General features: G+C 36.1%; 2 long non-coding RNA genes across 2 annotated transcripts in view; one reads left to right on the top strand and one right to left on the bottom strand.

Moving 5' to 3' along the window:
* The window catches only part of LOC137206086 (uncharacterized), a 47,268-nt gene that overhangs the window by 11,198 nt on the left and 10,908 nt on the right, over positions 1-25,162 (bottom strand). The window lies entirely within an intron of this gene.
* LOC137206084 (uncharacterized) lies at positions 7,847-16,881 on the top strand. Its single transcript, XR_010934423.1, has 2 exons — positions 7,847-8,933; positions 11,373-16,881. It is a non-coding gene; the product is annotated as an uncharacterized lncRNA (long non-coding RNA).

The following is a 25,162-nucleotide window of genomic DNA, read 5'->3' as shown; positions in this document are numbered from 1 at the left end:
GTCTGCTATAAATCTTATACTTCTTTCTTCATAGGTAAGGTGTTGTTTTTCTGTGTGTGTGTTTCAAGACTTTTTCTTTGATTTTCTGTAGTTTGAACACAACATGCCAGGTGAAAGTTTTTTTATTATTTATCCCACTTGGACTCCTCTGAGTCCTTGATCTATGGTTTGGTGTCTGTCATTATTTTTGAAAAATTCTTAGCTATTTTCACCTCACAAATTATATCAGTATTGTGAATTGAAATCCCATGTTTTTTATTACCAATTCATACTCTCCTCTAATAAGCCATTCATCATAGAAGACCTGCCACCTTACACTTCCTCTACATCCACCTCTGCTGAGACCATTGCATCAGAATGAGAACTAATCTCGAACTGATTTTTCCAATTTTCTCTTTGCACAGTGCTGAGTAGTGGGAACTTTAATTGTAACTGATCAATTTTTGTCTTTTATATAGTGTGCAGAATGTTTATTTGCACAAAACATAAATAACGTGTGTATATATATGTGCATGTATATGTTATATATATGTGTGTGTGTGTGTATATATATATATATAAATGTTATGATTCCTTGCTTGGAAGGTTGGAATCTAGGGCAACAAGAAAAGGGGGAGTGATACATGGTCTTCCTCTTAACTTTACCTTTTTTTCTCTCCTTTTCTTTTTTTACCTAAGTTATTTATTTAAGTCATCTCCTGCTACAAGAAAAGTGATGGAAAATCAGTCTACTGGTCATCATTTGATGCAAATAAAGAACATGGGCTTAAGGTCCTATACATTTTACTGGTCCATGTGCAAGAATAGTCCAAATGTGAGCTGTGGTCCATGATGTAGAACAATGGTCCAGGTTTTCTTTATTCATCTTCATTGCAGGTCAGAAGTGGCTTCAAATGAGGGTTATGGAATAAAGAATGGTTACCATATATCTAGGAAAAGGGCTTGGACCTGACGCAGAGATGGGGATAGACAAAAACTTGGGTTCTTATGTTTTCTCTGGTGCAAACGGGAAGGCGTTCAGCAAGCTGACTCCCACCCTGGGGAACGTGACAAAGTAAATAGGGGCCTTCCAAGTGTGAGCTAAGCCCTCCTTGCTTGAGGCACCTCTAGACATGGGAAGCCCCAGATGTGGTTGGGACATACCTAGAACCCCAGAAACCCAGAGTCTAGCCACCACTCCATTTTCGACCTGATTCAAAGCTATCATTGCCTCTTTATTATTCTAGAGATTAAAAAGAAATTATTATTCCTGATTAAAAACAGAATTATCAAATTTAAAATCATTGTGATAGCAGTAAGCAGCAAGTTATGTTCCTTAGAAAATCAATGCAATGAAATACATACTCGGCATACATACATACTCAATTTTTCTCAGAATTCAGAAGAAAATAATAGAAACTAGGTGTGATGAGACAATAGTTAAGTGAAAGAAGGTGGAAAATAAAATCCAATCTACAGAAAATTGTAACTTCATGAAACAGTCACTTTTACAAATTACAAGATTTTTTTTAATCCAGAAAGTGACATAGTTATTTATCAGTTACTAGTTTCAGATTCCTTTCAACACTTCTGAAGACACAAGTCAAGATGAAGCTGATAATTGCCCAACATTTGATCTGCTGCAAACGAAGGAGAACTTTCCTCTGGGGAATGGTGGACTGAGGGGGGAAAAATGAAGCACGTTTTCACCTCATGGAACTGAGAATGCATGAAGAAACGTTGATAAAATATTTGGTTAACTTAACCACAGATGTTCACAAACTGAGTTTTAAATAGATATTTATGGTTTTCCAAAGCAACCGAAGCAGCAGCCCATCTTCATGGGATCAGCTAGTGAGTATCAAAATTATTTAATACACTCTATCCCCTACTGTCAAAAGTGAATACTCTCAAGTGCTTGGCATTCTGTAGAATAGTGGTTAAGGAGAAACTTGAAACGTGTTTTCTCTTGTCCAGCAAGTTAACATTTTCTGTTAGGTTTCTGTTTTCTCTCGAAGGACCTACTCTTCTCTTGATGGTAAGTTATTCTCTTTAAGGACACGCTGTCCCCCCGCCCGTCCCCTCAATTACAGTAGTATGCTTTATTCAGAGATTTCTGTAGGGCACAAATATCATGATATGATAATGTAAAATACATATGTACATTTTAGTTAGCAGATGGTTGGTCTCCTTATATAGATTTTAAGATACAAATCAAAATAAAATTCAGATGGAATAAGGACTTAAATATATAGAGCATAAAATTACTGAAATAATACAGGAGATAACAAACTCTGAGCTACACAGTAAAAGCAGACATAATGATTTGGTTAAACACCAAAAGCTTCAAAAAGTTTAAACAAATCTCAAAATAGAGAAATAACTTCTGCAATGCAAAATAATCAATATAGGGGCAAAGATTTCATTAAAAAAGAAAGGTAAATATTATATTGAATAAATGCCAGGAAGAAGAAATTCAGGAAAGCAAATGTAAAAAATGTGATAAATACAATGAAATGCTCAAACTAACCAGTGTTCAACAAAACAAAATTTAAAATAAAAATAATATGAATGTTTTGTCTATACGTTTAATTCATGAAATTTGTTAAATGTAAACTATTCAAATTGATGGAAATATAAACATTGGACTAATATTCTGTATTGTTTTGGATTTTGCTTTCTATTTGATGGTAAGATTTAGAGACTTTTTCATGTCTGTTTATAGATTTATAACTTTTTCAAAATACCTTCATAGCACATATTCTGAATTCTTCATAATTTATTTGTCATTCTTATGGGGATTTCGAGTTGTCCTCACTTGGTTGCTATGCCAGCAATTCTATACGAGAAAACCTTATCCATACAATTTGGTTTCGATGTGTTTTCTTAGCACTCATTAATTCTCCTGAAGAAACCTGCTCCTTTTCCCAAACTTTAATTCAGGAAACACAAGGATAGTCACCTAATTTTAGAACTTTGTTTTGTGTTATTGAGATCTGTATTGTTAATCTTATGATCTCACGGTTCTTCCTCAGTTTGGTCATATTTCCTTATGCTAACAAAATCTTCTTTTGAGAGGTAAAAAAGTATTTTTTATTCTTACTGAAGATGCACTTAAAATATTTTTCATTAATTTTTACTTTTGTTGTTGGCACCAAATTACTGAGAAAAGGGCAAAAGAAACAACTTTATTCAGCCATATATAATTACAAATCAGTTTGTTGATATTTAGTAATATTGGTTCTTATTATCCATTATCCTAAATTAAAATTTAGTATATTTACAGACGCTCAGAAACACTAGGAAGTTAAAATTACATATTATTTCTTTGCTCTTGAAATTACATTTGATAAGCTTTTGTATTTTCTTAAGGAACAATCTGTGTCTTCAGCACTTTTTGATGTAGCATTACATTAAGAACATTTTCCATGTTATTAAATATTTTTTGAAAGCATGTTAATACCTACAAAACATTCCATCTTATGCAAGTACCACATAATTTATCTGTGCCTTTATTACTTGATATTAAATGTGTTTCTAATTTCTTCTATCCCCAAACATTCTATAATAAGCATTCTTGCACATTAATCCTTGTTAATTGCTTTATTTCTTTAAAATAATTATTATAATGCTATATAAGTATGCTGTGGGCACTCAAAACCATAGAGAAAACAGTACATCTAAATGTATTAGTGTTTAAGAATCATAACACATCGAGGGGGATTTTAAGTGAATGAACCTAGTGATTAATTTTAAGAACATAAAACTTGAGACAACCAGATATTATGTGCTCCCTAATGTGAAGAAATAAGAAGTGTAGCACATCAACTATGAAGAACTCTTACCAATCAAATCTGAATCAAAACTGTAGGTCCCAATCACTAATTTGTTAAAAAAGAAAAACATGAAAATCGGAGAAATATGTTAAAAATAAAACAGGAATACACACAGAAAAATGCAAAATTTTGTTAACTCTACAAGGCAAATGACCACCCACAAGGAAGAATAAACTTCATGGAAAAAAGAGAGAGGGACAACCTATAGACTTAAAGACAAGAGAATAATCAACCAAGCTATCAATATTCTGAGCCCTGTTGGGATTCTGATTTCAATAAAACAACTTTGGAAATAAATTATGATACATCATGCAGATATATACACTGACTAGATTTTTTAATATTAAGGGTTTATTGTTAAATTTGTGGGTGGATAGCTGGAAAAGCTTTTGTCTTATTTTGTATTTTTTTAGTCCTTATGCTATTTTTTCCCCGATGAAATGTTATGTTTAGGATTTTCATGTATACTATTCAGGGGTTAAAGTAGCTCTGAAGTAATCCTAAAGTAACCTTCAAGTAATCGTGTTTTGGGCAGAGCCAAAACACGATTGGACATATGTTGATAATTATTGATCTTCTCTATATTTACATATTTTTTGAGAATTTAAAATGCCACAAAAGGGAGCAACAGGAAATGAGTTTACTATTTCGGTGGGGAATAGATAATACAGTCTTGTTATATATATATATGGTTTATCCTGAAGAGATTAGGGAAAGGAAGTGATATGATGGGATTCACAAGTGAGAGTGCACTCTTATGAACATGGACATGAATTCATCCAGGAGCAAGGAGACCATTAATACCTTCCTCAGTTTCTATAATTCCAGTCCCCTCTCTGTCACACTCTTATGGGCTATAATTTCTCTACAGAATGATAATAGAATGATAAAGAAAATAAGAATGAAATAAAAATGAGATGTGAAAGCCAAAGGGACTCCTTGGTAGAGGCAAAGAAGCCCTCGTTTTGCAGCAGGAGTGCAGAGAAAGCCAAACATGAGGCCTGAGATTTATTAGTCTGTGTGACTAACTTCAAAGGAGGTTAAACTTGGCAGATTTGTTATACCAAGGGCATTGCCCCCATTGGGAAAATCTGAAGCTTTAACACACAGAATGTAGACATGCGGATGATTGCTCCTGAAGATTTTGATTCCTCTGACTCTTCTGAACCTTCTAAGCCTGCAGAAGTGTTCCATTCCTTTTTGCTAAGAGCAGTCATCTCAATAATCCTGAAAGGCAGCAGATATACCACTCAAGATCTGCCCTCACTTTCCCTCCTGGCCACTTGGCTTATACCTAGGTTTTAAGTCACAATATCAAGCAACTGAGGATGCACTTGGCTTCATAAACAAAGTAGTGTAATTTAAAGATGCTGCAAACCTATCTGACATGTATCAGTAGCCATCTGGGATGTATGAGTGGCACTGTGTTAGAAGATTCTTTATCAAAGGGACTGGAACATAGAATTGGAAAGGGAAGAATTTATTTACCTGAGAATATTCTTTGGAGATAAAGGATTTAGTGTCCTGGAAAGAACCTCAGGAGATTGTACAAACTAATAAGGTGGCTCCCAGTACATGGCATGGTACACACAGTGGCCAAGCTGAGCAAAATTGAAGTGCATGAACTGCAATGTCAGATGATGGATAAAGAAATTAAAAAGTTCAGAGAAGGAGACATGCTAGAATGGATGTAATATGTACAGTCAGAAGATAAGCATGATGGTTATGTTCCTTGGGAAGGCCCAAGGACACAAAATTTATCAAGGCCATATGAATGGCCTGGTGAGACAGGAAGCAGCATCATTAAAAAGTTCAGGGGCTTCCCTGGTGGCGCAGTGGTTGAGAGTCTGCCTGCCGATGCAGGGGACGCGGGTTCGTGCCCCGGTCCGGGGGGATCCCACATGCTGCGGAGCAGCTGGGCCCGTGAGCCATGGCCGCTGGGCCTGTGCGTCCGGAGCCTGTGCTCCGCAACGGGAGAGGCCACAACAGTGAGAGGCCCGTGTACAGAAAAAAAAAAAAAAAAAATCAGTAGTGTCTCTACTTTTCATTTTAGGGCTGGAGATAGAAAATACTGTTACAGAATTTATCTAGCTGAAAACAATGTCCATGAATGGACTTTAAAATAGTAGAGTCTAGGTGGCAGCAGTTAACTGTCAGTAACCAGGTGGTACTTAACCACATATGTTGTGATCACTAGCAAAGTTGGAGTAATAGCCCTGGGAACCAGATACACAGGGACTTACAAGGATGGTTAATAGAATATGACCTCCCTAGGGGCAAAACAGATTGGTGGCTGACAAAGTCACTACTCAGCTTGAACCAGCAGAAGAAATCAAGGTTTGGTGATTGGGCGTCTGAGGATAGCCACCCTAATAAATATGTCATGATTCCTTGCATAGGTTTCAGACTGGGGACCATTGTTCAGAATCAGAGCCCACTAAACAGTGGTTCCAAGTGGAACAATTGCAATACCACAGCATGTATACAAAGCAATGATTTGCTGCATTTTTCCTCAAGAAAATTATGGCCATTTACTCACTTGACTATAAATTGGGAGATGGGGATTACTCATATTTTTAGCACTGTTGGTATAGGTTATAGGGTTTCTGTGATATTGAACTACGAATACTTTGAAACATTATTGTGGCCTTCCTATATGTATGGGGGCATATGGGAGACAGGTAATAAATCACTTACATAGACCACCTGATGGTCATTTCCCTGGACCCTGAATGTTTAATTGGTATTAACATACTTGGAAGTTAGTACAACTTCCAGATTGGGCCCTTGGTTGTAGATAACTACCAAAATAGGGAAAGCCACATGGAAGCCTCTGAAACTGTTCCTGTCATGAGAAAGTAAGTAAAAATATATAAATAAAAATTGTATCATATATGTATTATATAGAGTTTAGGAGATTTATATCAGCCATGAGTTTCTAACAGAAGCAAGGATGGTGGTCCTTATCACATCCCCAGTTAAGTTACCTAGCAATGATCTTGCAAAAACCAGATGGATCCTGGAAGGTGACTGTAGACCGCTGCAAGCTCAGCCCAGTAGTTGCCCTGATTGAAGTTGCCATGATGGATGTGGTAACTTTGTTAGAACAGATAGAGCCTCAGGTTCTGGTATATGGACACTGTTTTGGCATATGCATTCTTTTCTATTTCAGTAAGAAAAGAGGATCAGGGAGAGTTTTTGCTCACTTCAAATGTGTAATAAACACTTGCAAATTTTGCTGTTGAGCTGTAATTCCTTTTCCTCTGCTCTAATGTAATCCAAAGGGATCTCGGACTATCTAAACAGTGCAGAGCGCAGCACATGAATCCATTGCTTTCAGGATAGCATGTTAATCTCTTCAAATAGTTAGTACTATGAAGGCCTTCATGAGACCCTGTTTAGAGGATGGAGTGGTCATGATGGCAGAGAGAGAGGCCAACAGCATGGATTCTCACTAACTAAGGCTAATCTAGCTACTGCTACTGCCAAATGTCCAACCTGTAAGAAAAAGAGACCAAAACCAAGCTCCAAAATTACATAATTTCTTGAGATTTACTATCTACCTGGTAACAAGTTAACTATTTTGAATAGCTTCCATCCTGAGAATATTACTGGTCTTGTCACTAGAATAAATTATTATTATATATTTCTGCCAGTGTATATGGGTTTCAAAAACATTCCTGTTCTGCTAATTGTTTTTCAAAGAAATGAGTTTTATGGAAGGTGTAATGGTTTATTTTATGCCTCAACTTGACTGGGCCACAGGGTGGCCAGATATTTGGTCAAACATTACTCTGGGTGTATCTGTGAGGATGTTTCTTTTTTTGTTTGTTTGGTTTTTTTCTTTTTAACATCTTTATTGGAGTATAATTGCTTACAAAGGTGCGTTAGTTTCTCCTTTGGAAAGCTCCTTAACATTGATCTTGGCAATGATTTTTTGGATTTGACACCAAAAACACAAGCAACAAAAGCAGAAATCAACAAGTGGGACTATATCAAACTAAAAAGCTTCTTCACAGCTAAAGAAGCAATCAAAATGAAAAGGCTACCTACAGAATGGGAGAAAATTTTTGCAAACCATATACAGAGTAAAGGGTTAATGTCCAAAATATATAAGGAACTCATACAACTCAATACAAAATAATCCAACTAAAAAATGGGTAGAAGAACTAAGTAGACATTTTCCTAAGAAGACACCCAAGTGGCCAACAGGTACATGAAAAGATGCTCAACATTCAATCTGGAACAATTCTTGAGTGTACAAATCCTTCACCTCCTTGATCAAACTTATTACCAAGTATTTTATTCTTTTTAATGCAATTGTAAATGAGATCGTTTTCTTAATTTCTCTTTCTGATAGGTATTATTAGTGTATAGAAACACAATTGACCTTTGTATATTGATTTTGTATCTTGCAACTTTACTGAAACTGTTTATTAGTTATAACAGTCTTTTGGTGAAGTCTATTATAAATATTATATCATATCATCTGCAAGCAGAGACAATTTAAATTATTCTTTTCTGATTTGAATGCTTTTTATTTCTTTTTCTTGACTAATTGCTCTGACTAGGACTGCCAGTATTGTGTTAAATAATAGTGAGAACAGGCATTCTTGTCATATTCCTGATCTTGGAGCAATAGCTTTCAGCTTTTCATCACTGATTATGATGTTAGCTGTGGGCTTGTTATATAGGGCCTTTATTATATTGAGATAAATTTCTTCTATATCCACTTTGTTAAGAGTTTTTTATTAGGAAAAGATGTTGAATTTGTCAAATGCTTTTTCTGCATCTATCAAGATAATCACAGGATTTTATCCTTTATTTTGTAATGTGGTGAATCACATTGATTAATTTGCAAGTGTTGACCCATCCTTGCATCCCAGAAGCAAAGCCCACTTGATCATGGTGTATGATCCTTTTAATGTACTGTTGAATTTGATTTACTGATATTTTATTGGGTAATTTTGCATTTATGTTCATCACATATATTGACCTGTAATTTAATTTTTTTGTATATCCTTGTCTGGCTTTTGTATCAGGTAATGATGGCCTTGTAAGATGAATTTCAAAGTGTTCTTTCCTCATCTGTGTTTTGGAGAAGTTTGAGAGGGAATGGTATGACTTCTTATAATATTTGGTAGAATTCACCAGTGAAACCATCTGGTCCTATAACCAAAGATAGGAAATCTGAGAAGAATGAAATATTATGAAAAAACATCATAGCCTAATTGAAGTTGGGGGACAAAGTCTTGGTTGCTGTGACAGTAAATTACTCTTAGTTTGAGTAAGAGCTTCTCACATACCACTATGTTCTATTTAAACATGACTAGGATTTTGGGTGATCCTATGACCAGAGCTACTCATCATCAACTGGGCATAATCATATCATTACGCCATAAAGTCAAGTGGGCACAGCAGAAGTTGACTATATAATGAAAATGATACATTCAGGATTAGGCCAAACAGTTTGAATTTGACTTCCTATCTTCTAACTGTACTTTTTTTTTTCTTTTCTGTCATTATCCAAGATAATTTTCTTTCTCATGAGTAGTCCTAAATGGTTTCTTTACAAATCTATCATGGTAGTTTTGATATTAATTTGGGGGATGGAAATAGCAATAATAATAAATGTATGTAGGGCATTCCAGTGACTTCTGGAGAGACATGTTCTGATCTGAAAGGCAACAGGAAAAGGAGAGAGAGGGCACAGCCTCTGAATGTTTTTATGTTTTTGCAGAAATGCAGTTGCCATAGAAATTCAATGCAGAGTCATGTTAAGGGGTTAAAATATACAAGCAACCCATCTTAAACATACTACATAAGGAAAAATCTGAATTTTGTTATATCTAGTGTAACACATTTAAATTAACATTACTATCACTCAGTAATTTGGCATTGTAAATCTCTTAAAAACAAAATTATCATAAACTTCAAATCAGTCTCTCACAGCTTAAAAACAAAGAAACAAACAAAAAATGGGGCCTCAGGTTAGGATTCAATGTGACTTTTTTCAATTTTGAAAAACTTATGAATTTAATAGGAGTTAAGAAGAGGAAGGACAGGGGAGAGATTGCTAAAGGATTTCTTCCTGGGGTGATGCAAATATTCCAAAATGAGATAGTGGTGATGCTTGCAGAACTCTGTGAATACACCAAACAATGAACACTTAACCACTAATGCTAAACATTGCACACTTTAAAGTGGTAAAATGTATGGTAAGTAAACTATATTTCCATAAAGATGTTATTTTGAGAAAAAACAACTTATGATAGGCAGTCTCTTCCTGGGTGCTGGCATTGTATATAAAGATCATATATTACCTAGTTCCTGAAATGTGACCACTTTTCTCTCTAATCAAACTCAGGAGTATATTTTTTCTCTTTGAGTAAAATTAAAACAAAATTTTTAAAAGTAAATGATTCAAAACACAATTTAATTTATACCAGAACATGAATTTTATTAATTTGTAATTAATTTTAAAAACTGATTAAGACTGTAACTCTTAAATTTTTACCTATATTTACTTATTCTGTTTCCTTATCCATAAAATGGGGGCATTTATCATATAATAAAAAAAATGTAAAGCAATTAGAACTTTTCCTAGTGCCTAGAAGGTGCTTTGTAAATATTTGTTATTATTAATAAGTAATGCACAGGCCATATTCACTTCTCCAATAGAATATTTTTATACTTTACCAAATAAATTTCTTATTTTCCAGTAAGTATTATTTTTTCCTCAATTTTTTTCACAAGCTGTCCACTCGAGAACACAAGAATTTTAAACACCAATCTTCAGCTCAATGAGTTTACAAAGTAGGTGTGAAGTCACAAAACTTCAAGATATTGTTTATTTTTTTCAGAAGTCACAGGTCTTTTCAGGAATTAGGAGGTTCCCATCACATATGAAAACAAAGTAACATTGTTAAAAGAATACCATTCAACTGGCATAAACATTGAAACATTCTTCAGTTTTATAATTTAGTGAATTCTAAGCTCCTATTTACCATTTCCACACCTAAAATCTTGATATTAATCCAATTCCTCATGCTCAGTTCAGTAATGATTATGCATTCTCATTATGAAATTTGGAACTTACCCAGTTGTACCTGTGAGTGGATGGATGCAGCGACCCCAGCCAGACAGAGGGGTGATTACCAAGGTCTCAGTCCCTTTAGAAATTTAAGTTTGGGCCACAACAGGGCCAGATTCATGGGCATTTGACCTGGGCAGTCCCACAGGTCAAATGAAGGGCCCCATACTTAAAAGAACCTCATGCTTGGTCTATTGCTCTGCTGTCACTGTTTTGAAATTCTTAGTAATTTTTGAACAAGGAGTCCTACATTTCATTTTGCACTGAACACAGAAAATTATATAGCTAATCCTGGGTCATAAAGCCAGGTAAGCTACCAAATCTTGTGGTAATAATTCAGGGTAGGAGGAAATTAGTATAGGTGTTTGAGGAGGGAGAGGATGAGTATTAATGGTACCCTGAACCTACCTGCAGCAATGGTGTCTGTACCTCTTCCCACTAACCTCTCATAAGTTTCTCCTCAGAAACACGGACAAGAACTATGGAGGAGGGACTTTCCTGGTGGCACAGTGGTTAAGAATCCGCCAGCCAATGCAGGGTACACGGGTTTGAGCCCTGGTCCGGAAAGATCCCACATGCCGCGGAGCAACTAAGCCCGTGTGCCACAACTACTGAGCCTGCATTCTAGAGCCCGTGAGCGACAGCTACTGAGCCCTCATGCCTCAACTACTGAAGCCCGTGTGCCTAGAGTCTGTGCTCCACAACAAGAGAAGCCACTGCAATGAGAAGCCCGCTCATCACAATGAAGAGCAGCCCCCACTCGCCGCATCTAGAGAAAGCCTGCACAGAGCAACAAAGACTGGACACGGCCAAAAATTTTAAAAAATTAATTAAAAAAATGATTCTGGTTCAAAAGAAAAATGCATATACAAAGCTTAAAAAGAAAATGATGAAGGAGCTGTTTTCCAAACCTCATGCACAGAGAAGAGAATCTGTATGAAGCAAGGGATGGATGGGAGGTGTCTTGCTTACATCTCTATTCAAGGAAGACTTCTGCAGGAAGGATAGCTGGTTGACAGCCTCCAGCTTCCCCAAGATTGGCCAATGTGTTCTTGCCAGACTGCTTCCCCAGTGACTAAGCACTATGACGTACTAGAATCACTATATTCCTGCCCACCCCTAGATTCCTAGAATCCCTGTAATGGTAGACTTTGCTTAGGGAGTCTGATTACCTAGTCAGTTAGCTAGCATCCTCTCTCTCTCTCTTTCAGATATATATATAATCGCTATTGGGATCATGGGTAAATTTTTGTTTCTTTCACCCTGCTTTGCTTATGTGTATATTTTTTTTTTCTGCAAATACATGTGCTACTTCAAGGACTTACAATATTGTTGGAAATCATCAAGAATAACACATTTTGTGATCTGTTTGAAAGGAATAAATGATTTCACCCACCTACATTTACTGACTACTCATGAAATGCAAAGCTTCACCTTACTTTACCCTATCATCAGAAAAATGATTCCAGTTTTGGTACAAAAGGATACTTCCAAGTATCCTTTCTGCAAGATTGTAGAAAAGCAACCTCATGTATATTACATGATAGCTTTTACATGAATTACTGCTGCTGCAAATCAGTGGGCAGTGTATGTGGACAAATACTCAATGTTTTCATGTTTTTTTTAAGTATAGGTTGCACTTTTGCATTTCATGGTGCCTTTTAGAATTAACTATATCTTTTTTTTCTTTAATGTCGTGAACTATGTTTTGAAATATTCAAACACATGAGAAAAAGGCTTATTGAAGTAAATATTCTGCAATTAGTATTTCTCATGCCACTTATACCGTGATTACATGAAATGTAAAATCACTGCTTTTGAGTATTAGGAAAAAAATAGAAGGAATCATAATTATAGGCAAGTTTTATTAGGAAATGTTTAGGTTAACTCTGAAATTCAAGTATAAATTAAGATTTTTTAAAATCTCAGTTTATAGTTATCACAAGTATGTGTGATAAGTTAAGTTTTGCTAACCAGTAAATTGGGGTGGTCCTTGAATCTTCCTTTGGCAGTTCCTCCCCTTCATTTCAAATCAATCAGAAAGTCTTACAGACTCTACGTCCTAAACCTTTCTTGAAGCCCTCTCCTCCACCCTATTTCTGCTGGCATTGGGCTCATGCTCATTTTTTCTTCATTTGAGTGCTCACATTCTGGCCTCCCTTCTGACTCTCCACATTGTTGCCAGTGTGATTGTTCTGAAATGGAAATATGGTCATTCCTCTGCAATTCACATCTGTCATTGAGTTCCCAGAGCCTAGCTTGAAGTCAAATACTTGTTGGCAATATATTTGAGAACTTTTTTGATCTTACTCCTGCTTGCTTCTCAGACTCATCCCTGTCTGCCTACAAAACCTCTCTGCTCTGGCTCTGAACTCCCTGTCATCATTCAAAAGTTCCATGAGTTTTCACAGCCCTGCAAGTTGCATCTTCCGTTGCCACTGCCTGGAATATATTCCCCTCAGCCCAATCCTGAAAAATAGAACTTATTTCTCTTTTTTCGCCTATATTTTTTCTTAAGTTCATGATTAACATTGCCATTTTAAAAAACCTCAATGCAAAGAATTTAATTTGCACATCATAAAATAATTTAATATTTCTGTATAAAATATTCTTTTATTTCCCATTTCAGAATAACTAAACCATAATATCACGTGACAGTTTTTCTCAGCTGATTTCACTGATTTTCCCCCAGCAGATAAACAACTTACCTTGAGTTAAGCACTTCCTCCTCTGCCCTTTGCTGCATGCCGAATAAAGCTCTGATAAACATCTTCAGGTATTGCATGTGGCAAACATTCTAACATGTCCAGGAAATTCTTAAAGCCAGAGACTCTCTTTGTTCGTTTCCATTCCCTAAATGTCTTGGATACTTGCTACATGGCAAGTACTCATGTAATATTTGTTTAGAGAATGAACGATAGCAAATAATTGAGAATAAAACTTGATTTTTTAGTGTTATTTTGAAATTTTTTATCAAAATGACAGAACATAACTATTCAGTTATACATTTATCCTTGGTCATGTTCTTGCTTAAATCGTGTAACTATTAACATACAGTTCACTCCAACAGCATTTTTATGTTCCTACGTATTAGGTATTTTGTTGTTTGCTTGGGAAACTCAGATAAAAACAACACTGACTCTTTATTCAATGTTTTCTTATTATAAGTGAGTGATGAAATAACAGTTGGTACTATTCACTGTACTCTATGCCACCTATTATTTAATCACCTAATAAGATACTTCGAGGTGAAATTTAATCATCAGCAGTCTTATTTTGTATATGTGTGTAAAATAATTTAAATGCATTCAAAATATGCATTGTGTTGTGGCAATATAGGTAAATTTATGTATAAAAAGCATTGGATATAATGGTTATTCAATTAATATTTTGGATTGGTTGAATATATCACTAATATGAATGAGTAATTCATACTACTATAATCCTTTCATTTCAGCTGAGCTCTCTATATTTTCTTCTTTTTTGAAGAGAATGGCACTTCAGTATAATCACAAAAAGAGTGAATAGATGGGATTGCATAGTCTCAATCAACCTACTTTTTACATGCAAAAAATTTAAAAACACATAATTATAAATTTCCTATATTTCACAGTAAACATTATTGTTCAAATCTTAGAGTTACAACAATATAAAATGTTAGTAAAATCAATGTTTTGTTGAAATTACAGTAATTCATGTAAGATTTTTTAGAAACTGACACTAGTGAAAACTCTGAAGTAGTGTAGTTTTTTGGCATTTATTTTTCAAACTTCCAATTGGAAACTCAATCACAAAGGACCATCCACAGAGTCACACACTATCTACCCTGATTGCATCTCATGATCCTTACTTCCCTGCCTCCACTAAAACACTGAGTTCTGAGTAGTAATTTTTCAGGGTTTTGATCTCTGATCTGTGCCTTATAATTTGATGAAAGTAATTTTTGAAAGGTTAATATGTCAGGACATTTTTTGCAAATGTCCTAAACAGGTTCTCTTGTATTACTATGATTATTAGTTTCATAATGTTGCCATAACAAATTGCCACAAATTCAGAGACTTAACACAGGCATTATCTCACAGTGCCTTCACAGTCTGAAGTCTAGCTTCCTTGGGTCTCAGAAGGCTAAAATCAAGGTGCCTACATGGCTGTGTTCCTTTCTTGATGCTTTAAGGCAGAATCCACATCCTGGCTTGTGTGAGTGATTGGTAGGATTCACTTCCTTGTGGTTGTAGGGCTAAGGTCCCTGTTTTCTTGCTGGTATTGCCGGTTGGCTAGACATCAGGGATCTTTCTCAGCTTCTAGAGGCTGCTAGCCTTCCTTGACTCCTGGCCGCATTCCTCCATCTTCAAACCAACAAGAGTGGGTCAAGTCCCTTTCATGCCTCAAGTCACTCAAGCTTCATCTCTTTGACTGATGATTCTGTCTTCCTCTTTAGCTTTTAAGGGCTCATATGATTACATTAGGTCCACTCAGGTAATCCAGGATAACCTTCCTAATATAAAGCAATTGATTAGTAACCTTAATTCCATGTGAAAGACTCTTCTCAGCAGTACCTGTATCAGTGCTTTACTGAACAGCTAGGAAACAAAAAATCTTGGGGAGATATTTTTACAATTCTGTCAACCACTTCATGTAATGATTTTTTTTTCTTCTGGAATGCATATTGAATAAGTTAAGTAAATAGTGAGAACTTTTTTAGCACTTTATCCTATGATGGTTTTCTTTTTCAAAGAAAGAGTACAAACAAGGGAGAAAAACATAAAAGAACATTCTTCATTCTGAGTCTCTCTCTCTCTCTCATTCTCTCTCATCCTCCTCTTCTCTCTTAGTTGTTTTGTTGCTGTTATAAGTTTTTCTTAAACATGCAGCTTCTGACCAATGCCATTGAAGGCCCAGGTACATTCTATCTTCCTGCTTTGCCATTTTTAGCATGTGGATTCCATTCTCCCATTCATAGTATGGTTGATAATCTTCTAACAACCTGCCATTATTCCAAGCATAAAGAAGAAGGGTGGAAAAAACATAAAGTGCCTAAGGGTAAAAGCATAACTACCTGCCTATGGAGCCTCACCATTCTTCAAAACATTCCCAAAAGCTCAACTCAGTGACTTGTTTCCATCTAATTGTTGGAACCATGCTACATTGCTTTCCTTAGATGAAAGAAGATTAGGAAAACAGTGGGGCTGAATAGATTGGGTTGATGAACACCATTGCATCTGACACACTATCATCAGACAGAGGATAGTATGGTTTATATTTGAATATTTCTTGTCTAACATTGAACAGAGAAAATAAGGAAATTTGTGCTCATCTGACCAAACTGTGCCTTGGTGTCCTGAAATTAATTTTATGTGGATTGAAGAAATCAATAATCACTAAATTTCAGAATGGAATTTCAATTTTCATTTAGTAAATCCTAAACCATATGTAATATTTGTTTAAATTGTTAATCTTTCTCAAAAAATATTGAAGTTTTTAATGTTAACTCTATGGGATTAAGCCAAAGACATCAAGAGTGTTAGAAATTCCATGCCCTATATATTGTGAAGTGTGGAATGGTATGAATATATGATCTTTTGTCTTATCACAAATTATAATAAGCTTTTAACTTGACTATCTGTTAAGTTCTGTAGCTTTTCTAAAATTAGGATTAAGTTAAATTTGAGCTAATATATTCTAATCCATGTAAAATTTACATATCTGATTTTGTGACTTTTTGTGACTATCCTCCAAATCAGCATTTCTATAGCAGAGCCTATCTACCAGAAACAACAAAATTTAAGGCATGTTATTTTGTACTTTCAGTGATCTTAGTCCTTGCACTTAAAAAAACTCCATATCAATATACATTAATGGGAAGACATTGTAATGTCACAAAAAAATCAACAATGTGTTTTTACTTCACTGTTCTCTTGTCCGGGTGGCATAGTGTAGATGATGGGTAATAAAAAAAAATGAGATTCAAAGCAATTATTTTCCAAACTGCTGGCATTGAAAAAATTGTAGTCATTTGGAAACATTTAGGGCTCTGAACCAAATGAACTTACTATTATATAAAATGCAAGAATCAAAATACATAACAGTAATCCCTGAATGTCAAGGGCAAATCACTTAGCTTTAATAATTTTAAGTCCTTGAGCATTTATTATAAAGCATACTGACAATGTGAATATACACCTGGCTATATATCTCCCAATAACACATTGATTTTCAGCTATTTCAATAATGGTATAGATCTCAGCATAGGACTGTTCTATGATAGAAGCAATCATTCTAAGTAAGGTATGTATTTAAGGTTATGTCAAGTTGTGAGAAACTTACTAAGTACTTCTGTTTAAAAATTTCCCTGTTTAATATGTTAAAACTTTGTTTACAATATTCCAAGGGTATTTTATTCCAAAGGTCTTTCATCATAAAATATTTTCAGTGTAACATTTACTATTATGTGACAATTCCAGCAGGTAATACATACTTAAGAATTTACAGTTTGTCAGAGTCAGATGTGAAGTTGTCTTTCTTAGAAAGTGACATCTAAGAGAAGACTAATGTTCCAAATAATACAATAGTACTGCTATATACAGAAAAAAAACACGTTCTTAAAACAACACAAAACAAAACAAAATTGGTAAGATGCTAGAAGAGCAGATACTTGAAGAAGGATGATTGCAGGCTGGCAATGCCATGTGAAACAACACTGCACTGAAGAAACTGGAGGAGTCTGCATGCCCTGAAGGACTCTTTCTTCATGAACCCCATTGGCCTCTCACAGCAAAGGGTCTAAAAAATCAACTAAGAAGTGTCTATGGTGATACAGACCGGAGAGGGGAACACAGTCATGTGGGTGGGACAAGTATATGCATCCTGATGCTTCCTCTTTATTTCCACAAGACAAAAGTTTTAATCAGAAAGAACAGTGACACTACTGGCCTTAGGGTATATTAAGGCCAGTTTTAACGAGCTTACATGATAGGTGAAACAATCATTTGAGGGTAGAACCTGATTAATTAAAGGTATATTCATTAAAGATATAACAATGTATATTTTAAATTAGCAGGAAATTACTACAAACTTTATAAGAGATGTATAAATAATAAGTCAATAGTGGAGGTAAAATGATATACTATATAATGTTTATTTAATGCAAAAGAAGGCAGAGCAAGAGTATATAATAAATAAATACAAAACAGCTAGAGATTTAGTAAAGTTTTTATCCAACGACATCCGTAATCACGTTACTTATGAATGGCTTAAATATAACTTTCTTAAGAATGCAATTGTCAGATTGGATCAGACAGCAAGATCCAATTCTACTGTGTCTATTAGAAATGCAGTTAATATATACTGATAAAGATAAGTTAAAAGTAAAAAGATGGAGAAAGATATGCCATGAAAATAGCCCCCAAAACCTTGAATAGCTATGTTAATATCAGAAAAAGCCAGCTTCGGAACAAGGAATACTATCCAGAATAAAATGGGACAGTATATCATCATTAAGGGTCAATTCTCCAATAAGACATAATGACCATAAATATATATATATATATTACTGATAACAGAGCATCAAAATAAATGAGACAAAAATGGAAGTTAGTAAAACAAGTTGGCAGTTCTAAAATTATAATTGAGACATCAAAAATCCTTTCCCAGTAATTGATAGAACAAATAGGCAGAAAGACAGTAAGAGTATAGAAGATTGGAACACTATCAACCAAATAGTCCTAATTGACATTTATAGAACAATTCACCCAACAGTAGAATACACGTTATTTTCAAAGACATATGAATATTCAACAAGATAGACCATAAAATAAGCCAATAAAAATATCTCAAACAATTTAAAAGAGTAGAAATCATAGCTACATTTTAATAGCATAATAGAATTTAGCTATAAGTCAAACAGGAATAAATCTAAAAAATTCTCAAATCTTTAGATATTAAACATCCCATTTCTAAATAACCCAGGGTTAAAGGGGAAGTCTAAAACCAATGAAAAAAGTCTGTATGAAATACAGATAAAAATACAACACATCAAAATATGAGGGATACAGCTATAGCAGTGCTTTCAGGGTCATTTATAGTATTGAATACTTATATTAGGAAAGAAGAAATGACTCAGATCAATAATTTAATTTTTCATCTTAAGAAATTTTTTCTTTTTTTTTTTGTGGTACGCGGGCCTCTCACTGTTGTGGCCTCTCCCGTTGCAGAGCACAGGCTCTGGACGCGCAGGCTCAGTGGCCATGGCTCACGGGCCCAGCCGCTCCGCGGCATGTGGGATCTTCCCGGACCAGGGCACGAACCCGTGTCCCCTGCATCGGCAGGCAGACTCTCAACCACTGCGCCACCAGGGAAGCCCCATCTTAAGAAATTTTTAAAGAAAAATAGAGAAAACTAAACCCAAAGCAAGTAGAAAGAAGTAATAAAGAATGGAGAAGAAATTAATGAAATTGAAAATAGAAAAATAAAAAAAATCAATGCAAATAAAAGCATATTCTTTGAAAAGTTCAATAAAATTGACAAACTTCTAGTTACAGTGGCAAGAAAAAAGGGAGAAGAGCTTCCTATAAGAATGAAAAATTTCAATATCAAGAATGGAAAATAAAGGGACATTGTTACTGGCAACATCGGCTCTAAGAGGAGTCCCGTAGATAGCCTGTGACCTCAGTGTTATCACAGAGTTGGATTTCAGAGTGGTGGATTTGGAGCCCTTAGTCAAGTTCATTCCTGGTATTTGGAAGTAAGTGAAGAAAATTCTCAGTCACAACTGTGAAAACGTCGTTATAAAAATAAAAGGAATATGGGTTGTTCTAGATGACCAGAAAATTCAATATGTGATCTTTTATTAGATCTTGGATCAGAACTAAGAAATAAAAACAACTAGAAAAATATTCAGTGGCATATTTGGGGAAAATTGCTATATTGAACACATGACATAAATATTAAAGAACATTTTGTATATCAGGCTTAAATTTTCTGGATGTGATAATTACATTACAATTAGATAAAATATCTTCTAAAAAAAACGAAATACAAGCTAAAATATTTGTGTGAAGTATCAGAAACTTAGTTTTAAATAATTGATAAATATGTAATCAAAATGTGTATTGTTGTGAGTGTATGTTTAGGTAGACCAAGGGTGAGAGATAAAGGATATATAGCAAATAATGAAACCTGGAAACTCTAGGTAAGGGATATAGGAATGCAAACTTCTAATTTTTGAAGGTCACATATTTTTATACTAAAATTTGGGTTAAAAATAACAACGGTTTACAGTACAGTGGTTAGCAGTTTATAAAAAGCCAACCCACTTCACAGTTCTTATAATTATTTTTTGCTGTCATACTGCTCAAGTGCCTTAGCCATTATAAATCTGAACTCTTCACCTTCCACCTATACCTCATCCAAATGACACATAAAATCTTTAGTGATTGTGCTGTTATATGGTGTTCTTATTGCTTTCAGTTGAGGGTAAAATTCAGTTCCGAAATTCCACCTTGAAGATTAGCATTCTAAGTACAAACTGGTAGCTTAGTCTTTCCAGAAAGCTGAGCCTGAGGCAGAGGAGTTATGTTCATTTCTAGGGAGCAGAAGTGAAAGACAAAGTGGCAAGGAGGAAGGGAGAGATGATACAAGTATAGATTATTGAACTGCCTACCACTAAGTAAGACAAATTGCAGAATACCATGATTACTCTCAAAAATCCATACTAGCTTCATTTTGGGTCCTTCTATTGGAAGGGATAAATAGGACTGAATTTACCCACAAATTACTGAATCCTACTGTTCAAAGTTTATCCCTTGGGACATTAACTCCCACATACTTTCAGGTTGTGCAAAGGAATGTGCCAAAAGAGGTTCTGCACCCAGATACATTAACTCCTGTACACTTCTGGCCTGCCCTAAGGTGGATAATTGCAGGTGGCAGCATGATTCTATCAGCATATACTGGAATGATGAGTGCTGGGGAGATATGAGTGGAGCATCGAAACCATCTAATACAGTCGGGGCAGGAGATATTAATTATTGGCTTGAAAGTCCAAATGGATAACCTTAAATTCCTGGGTTTATGGTTTTACTTTGAGGTATTTAAGCATGATGTATGAGTAAAAATTTCCTCTGTTAAATCAAGTTTAAGGTCCTAACTCCCTAATCTTCTGGAAAACTGTGGTATCTTTTAACAGATTTTGCAAAAGTAACATGATTAAGATTTCAAATTGACCATTCATTCATTCACTCATTCAACAAACATTTATTGAACACCTAAAGTATGTCATGGGTTAAACTAGGCACCAGTGTTACTGTTACTAAAATCATTATAGTGCCACCTAGAATTCAATGTATTGTGACACTCAAATAAGAAAAATCCATAGTTACCGTAAAAGATATTACAGAGTGCTATAGGAAGACACGGTAAGACCTTAATTCATCCTGTGGACAGTAGTATATGGGCGATATCAGTAGGGCTTCCTGTAGAAGGCAATTGAAATGGATATGTAACACGAAGGAAGGGTGAAGTTTTGAGGAAAAGAGAAGAGAAATTCACGGTTGCCAGAAAATGAATGGTTAAGGATCAGTCCAGAAAGGAGTTCCATTCATAATCAGTATAAGAAATGCTCACTGGGGCTTCCCTGGTGGCGCAGTGGTGGAGAGTCCGCCTGCTGATGCAGGGGACACGGGTTCGTGCCCCGGTCTGGGAAGATCCCACATGCCGCGAAGTGGCTGGGCCCGTGAGCCATGGCCGCTGAGCCTGCGCGTCCGGAGCCTGTGCTCCGCAACGGGAGAGGCCACAACAGTGAGAGGCCCGCGTACCGCCAAAAAAAAAAAAAAAAAAAAAAAAAGAGAAATGCTCACTGGAGTGTAGGAAAAGAGGACAATGGAGAGGGTGGTAGAAGCCAGATCATGCATGGTCCATGTATGTATAGTAAGTGCTATGGTCTAGTCTTTGTGTTCCCCTCCAAATTCATACGTTGAAATCTTAATTTCCGTAGCTGATAGTATTAGTAGGTGGGGCCTTTGGGAAATGATTATGGTATTAGTGCTCTTATAAAAGAGACCCCACAGAGCTCCCTAAGCTCTTCTGCCATGTGAGGATACAATGAGAAGTCTGTGATTCAGAAGAGGGCCCTCATCTGACCATACTGGCACCCTATTCTTGAACTTGCAGCCTCCGGAACCGTGAGGAAAAAAAATTCCTGTTGTTTATGAGCCACCCAACCTGCAGGATAATCTTACAGCAGCCCAAAAGGACAAAGAGAGTTTGGATGTGAGATTTTACTCCAAGAAAGATGGGAATCCGTTGAAGGATTTTACCTGGTAACTTAGAAGAGAGAAAAGTTTCATAACACAATCAGGTATTTTTATAAGAAAAATTTGTTTCTTTTTCAGAAAGATCACTCTGGAAATACTGTGACTAGATTTTTGGAGAAGTGTGATGGCAGGCCTGGATATAGAAAGATGAGTTAGTAGTCCATTAATATAAGTCAAACAAGAAAGTGGATATAAAAAGTGTGAATTTGTGGCTGAGAGTTCTTTTCTTTTACTACTTGAAAAATGTTATGTCAAAGCTTCTGACTCCATAATTTTAGACAAGAAATGTGCTGTCATTGGAATTGGTTTCTCAGTAAGTGATGCATCGTTTCTGCCTGCCCACTTTCGAGATTTTTTTTGTCTCTACTTTTCAGAAGTTTAATTATGACGCCTCTTGACAAGGATACCTTTGTGTTTTTCCTCTTTGGATTTGCTCAGATTCTTGAATGTGTGCTTATATCTTCTAAAAAATTGGGAACGTTTTACTCATTATTTCTTTGAATACTTTGTCAGAGCTACGTGCTCTCTTTTTTCATTCTGGAACTTTGATGAGATGAATGTGAGTGCTTTTGTTACTGTTTACAGGTTCTTGAGATCCTCCTGTTCTTTCTCCCATCTCTACCCCTCAGCCTATTTTTCTCTGTACATTTGGTACATTGTATTGATCTCTTCTAAGTTCATGATTCTATGCTTTGTAATCTCCAGTCTACTCTTGAGCAAAGTTTTTTGATTGTTGTATTTTTCAGTTCTACTGTTCTCATTTATTTTTATTCTTATAACTTCTAGTTCTTTGTTTACATTTTCTATTTTTCCCATTTCCGTCAAGGAACACATAATTGCTAACTGAAGCATTTATGTGACAGCTTATTTAAAATCCCTGTCTGATAATTTCAATAGATGTTTTATCTCAGTGCTGGTGTAGGTTTATTGTCTTTTCTCATTTATTCTGTGATTTCCTGGTTCTTGGTGCCATGAGTATTTTTCAGTTGGATTCTAAACATTGTGAGTTATTACATGACTCTGTATCCCATTTAATTTTATTATTACTTTTTAGAAGGAAGTCATCCTATTGGAGGTGTAGTATGAGGACTGGGGGGTTACGTACAGATTTCCATTGGGCCCTACTGTCAATACCCCAGCAAAAGTGGGCACTTACATTCTCTCACTGCAGACAGATCAAGTAGAAGTTCAGCTATCCTATTGGCCCTTCTGACACCTTCCCCCCAAAAGTGGGAACATTAATATCATTGTGTTGCCTTTTAGTAGGAGTGGAAGTTCATCTCCCCAGTAGATTTCTTGACACCAGGGGAGGGGAGAAGTGAAGTGTTTGCTGTCCTTCCTCCCACTTCATTCCTTCTTGTTGATGCCGGGTGTGGGTAGAGGGTCAGCTACCTGCTGGCCCCACTGACACCAGGGTAAGAGGAAGAGAACTGCCAACTAGCCCTGCTTGTGCCATCTCATTCTGTCTTACTGCCTCAGGACGGTTATGGGGATTCAGCACCCCACTGGGTCTCACTGACGCCATGTGTTGGGGGTTAGTGGGGTGCCTACTCCCTCCAACCTGTAACATCCTATTCTTATCGATGTCAGGGAGAGACGGAGGCTAGGTCCCACCATTGGACCCCACGACTGTGTGAGGGCAGCCCAGTGTTAACTAGCCTGTCAGGCACCACCTTTGAAAGTCTCTTTGCTAATGCAAAGGGGTGGAGGCTCAGCTCACCACTGCACCACACTGAAACAGCCCTGGTGGCGAAATCAGAGTGCTGCCTCTTCTGGAGGGCAGGAGTGGGGTGGTGTGGAAGATCAAATCCTAGCTTGGCCCAACTGAAACCACAGGACATAGGGGATGGGTGCAATATTCCACTGGCACTTGGCTCGAGTAGTGTGTCTATTATTGCCCAAATGCTTTTCTGTCTTTGGCAACCCATTTCCTCACACCTTGGCTAGGGGGAACGGGGGTTTTGTGTTTTCTTTTTTGAAGCTTTTTCGTCTGTTGTTCTGTTGGTGGTTATTGATTGGGGGTTCCTGTAATACCCTCTCCAGGATGTATGGGAAGCAACAGGAAACACAGGGGACTCATCACCATGTTATTCCTCAAGTCCCAAAGTCCCTAGATAAGTCTGCCTTCTCATTTCCACCTTTCAGTGTCTTCCTATGTTTGTCTGTTGTTATGTTCAGGGTTTTAGTTTTAAGTGGAAGAACCTGGGAGAAATGGGCTACTTCATCTTCTTGGAAGCAGAGGTCTGGAGGCCTATGGATGTTACAAAGTACTGCTGACTGTAAATTAAAATTTGATGATATACACCTTGCCCTTTCAGAATTATTCTGCTAGATGATGTGGCTTCCCAAAGTAGCTACAATTTGATTTTCATACTTCTAAAAGTCAAGTGTTTTGCCGGAGTTGAAATTTAAAGATAAGCAAGAGATGAGGCTAAGATGATCTATGTGGTAACAGATTAAAGTTGGAAACATCAATATACATTCATGTTTAGCTTAATATTGCTTCATATTACCTTAATACACATGGTTATGTAGAGAGATACTTATAGACATGTGCATATACATGGGTAATGTACATGCATGTTATCTCTTTGCTCTGTCAGCTGAGAAGATCTAGAAGCAATGACATCCGGGCAGCAATCAGCACACCCCACACCCAGATCCTGCTGTCTAATACTGTTCTCCACTAAAAAGACCTAGTTATCCTTGAAGAAATAGCTGATTCTAGGACTGGGGCAGTAAATATACAAGATTTATATACAAGACCATCTTATAGTGTCAGAAAGTAAGGAAGTTCCAAAAAAATATATAGGATGGGGATACCTCAGAGTGGCACACGAGCCACTGAACTGAAAAGAGTTCACAAGGGTCAGGACTAGAGCAATTTGAGGAACAAAGTAACTAACGTAGAATTAGATTATAACCCAAAGTATAAAATAAAAATC

The sequence above is a fragment of the Pseudorca crassidens genome, chromosome 14 (assembly GCF_039906515.1).
Source record: "Pseudorca crassidens isolate mPseCra1 chromosome 14, mPseCra1.hap1, whole genome shotgun sequence".
NCBI classification, from domain to species: Eukaryota; Metazoa; Chordata; class Mammalia; order Artiodactyla; family Delphinidae; genus Pseudorca; species Pseudorca crassidens.
The sequence above is the reverse complement of the archived record's forward strand: the minus strand, read 5'-3'. Positions and strand labels throughout refer to the sequence as shown.